We start from the raw sequence: 2,988 nt of genomic DNA on the forward strand, positions 1-2,988 counted from the left end.
GGAGGGAGAAAAGAACTTGCTATTTTCTTACATTTAGCTGTGCTAAACTGTACATAAATGTGAGGTAAGACCATAGGAAATTCACTTTATGCATGAGAAAGTACTGCAGTAAATATTTCCCTTTGCTTATTGTTCGTGTACAGTTCATCTTTTTCTATTTGTAGAAGAATTTAATGCAATTTTGTTGTCATCTGCTGAAACTGAAGAATTCTAATTTCATGTGATCTTATGGATAAGGTAAAATGCAGATTTCTTTCTTTATGTCTTTGCCCCCACCCCACTTCTCCAGCAGTATTAAATGGCTGAGTGGCTGCACTTTATCAGTGTGCTAACTTTTGGTCAGTAGAGACCTTTCTGTGTACAGTCTGCCCTGTCAGACGTGGGAAAATGTGCTGTATCTTAGCATGCAAATCAGCTGTATGTTTTACTGGGATATTTTAGCTCTGGTTTCCTCTAGACAAGCGGGTGATGATAATGGTATGTTCTGCCTAGGCATCAGATGCTGGGTATTACAGGCTTTTCTAATATCACTATGATTGTTTTGTGCAGTCTCTGTTGTTACTTTGCTCAAGACTATATAATCTTAAGTTTTGAAGGACTCTTAACTATACCTCAGTCAACTAGTCAGTACTCTAATGCCCATTAGAATGAAAGTCATATAATTACTATTCACTTAGTAGCAAATATATTTCTGTTTTCTTCCAGAAATTGCCATTAACCTTTCAGGAAAGCAGACATTTTTTGGTGGATTTCAATAAAACAAAAATGCTGCTTTTATGCTTTGGAGTTTTAGGAGAACTTTCCCTCAGCCCCATGCCTGTGCACTATATCTTGACTTATGTTTTTCTAAATGGTTTTTAAAAAAAAGCCAAATGAAAAACAAACTGGTCTCAGTGCTTTGCAATTTTAGCTTTCAGTCTGTGCTCAGCAAAACATGCACAAGAATTTTTTGTTGAGTGTATATAGAATGTGTTATTGACTTATCTGGGAGTTCTAATATTGCTAAAGCTTAAACCACTCATGAAACTTAATGCAGCTCACTTTTCTCTTTGGGGGACAGTCTCAAAAATGCTGATTGACTTTTCAGACCTGTAGCTCTTTTTACAGAAAATATTTCCCATTGTGACTTTCTCACACTAGTCTGCTGAAGTTAAGAGAATTACATGGATCATTTTCACAAGTGAATAAAGAAGTCTTGAATGTACATATCACATTAAAATATTGTGAAAGCATAATGATTTGAAAGTCCATCAATAATATGTAAAATGCATAAGTGTGTTATTTGTGAAAATGCATCTGTTGTTGGGTTACCTGTTAATGTAACAGAATTTTTGCAATGTTAAACTTGCTAAGGATTGGTCTGTAGGTGATAATAGGTCCTTTTTCTCCTTTGTTCATTGAACTGCTTATACCATTCTCACTCTTACAAATAAAACTTGTATTTCTTTCTTCCAAAAAAGCAGGATTTACATTGATTTTTCTTGTTTCTGGTGAATATAACTATTTCAGTGCATTCCTATGGCCTTACAAACATTTTTGCAAATAAAACTTCAATTACCATTATTTTAATGCTATATAGCTACTAAATTCAGAATAAAAAGTATAGTCCTTGAGAAAATGCTTAATTTTGAAATAGAAGTGTTCTGCTGTGTGTGTTTAAGCACATTTTACCTCTGGTATAAAGGTGTAATGTGAAAAGCTCCTGCAGATAAAAGTGAACTTGTCATGTGGTTAACTTGTAAACCTAATCATTAAATGTGTATTGATGTATATAGATAAAAAAACCAAACCCAGCTCCTAAGAAAACCATCATAGTCCAATAGTTTTATTATTTCATGTGAACTTTTTTACAATGTGTGTCTCAAATAAAAGTTACATAATGAAAAGTATTTTGGAGTATTTTGTATGAAATATTCCACGTAGTTTTTATACAGTTGGCATTTCCACTCTACTTTTGATACAGTTGTTGTGGAAAGGTGTCCTGCTGGGTTGTGTCTGTAAAGCTCAGTTTAACTAGTGATGAACCACAAGGGTTTTTGCCTGTCTTTGTTGTTCCTAAACTTCACTATTCTTTAGAGCTGTCTAGAAAAATCCTTTATTTCTGTAGTGATTGCTTAAATCTGAGTATATTAGTTTGATGACCTTCAGTTTCCTAGGAAACCATTTTTCCAGACATTTAGTGTCATGAAATGCCCTTTTAAAGTGACTTCTGAGCAATGCCTGTAAAGGTAACATGAGACACAATTTCCAATTTGATTAAGAATTATCTACTGACTTAAGCTGTTAACATTCTTTCTTTTTTTTTTGGTTATTGTTTTAAATCAGCATTATTTGAAAGGTATGACTCTGAAATAACCCGGAGCACAAATATTGCATCATTATAGCAAATATTGTTTGTCCAGTGTCCTTCAACTGAGGAACAAATCCCAAATTGAGGGATTTGGCAAATACTTGTTAGCTGTTATATTAGCAATAGTTTCTGCCTTCCAAATTATTGTGATTTGGCAGTAGCTTACAAGTGGTACAAAAATTAGCAAACCTAAGGAAAGAAAGGTTTTTATCTACCCAAGGCAAAAGCAAGTTAATAGTTGAGATGTCCTAAGAAGTAAGAGGGAAACTCAGGGATGACAGATAGCTTCTGAAGTGTGTTTTCTGTGTGTTTAAGCATTATCTTACATATCCCCTAAATCTGAATTGGATTTAGATGCTCAGCAGTCCTTTAGTCCTCACAGTGGTTAGTGACATTTTAAGTACATTTGCATTCTGCATTTGTTAAAAGGAAATAGCAGACATACCAACACTACATATAAATGGTGATTTATTACAGCTTCTATTTTTGGTTGCAGATTAGCAATTATGATACAAATACTGCCCCCTTGTAAATCAGAGGCAAGTTGTTGGTACACATGTGGAATGGATCCACTTTGTATAATGTGGTAAATTGCCTTTTTCATAAATTATTCTTTTTCCAGCTTGGTTGACCAGTGT

The sequence above is a fragment of the Camarhynchus parvulus genome, chromosome 10 (assembly GCF_901933205.1).
Source record: "Camarhynchus parvulus chromosome 10, STF_HiC, whole genome shotgun sequence".
Taxonomy (NCBI): domain Eukaryota; kingdom Metazoa; phylum Chordata; class Aves; order Passeriformes; family Thraupidae; genus Camarhynchus; species Camarhynchus parvulus.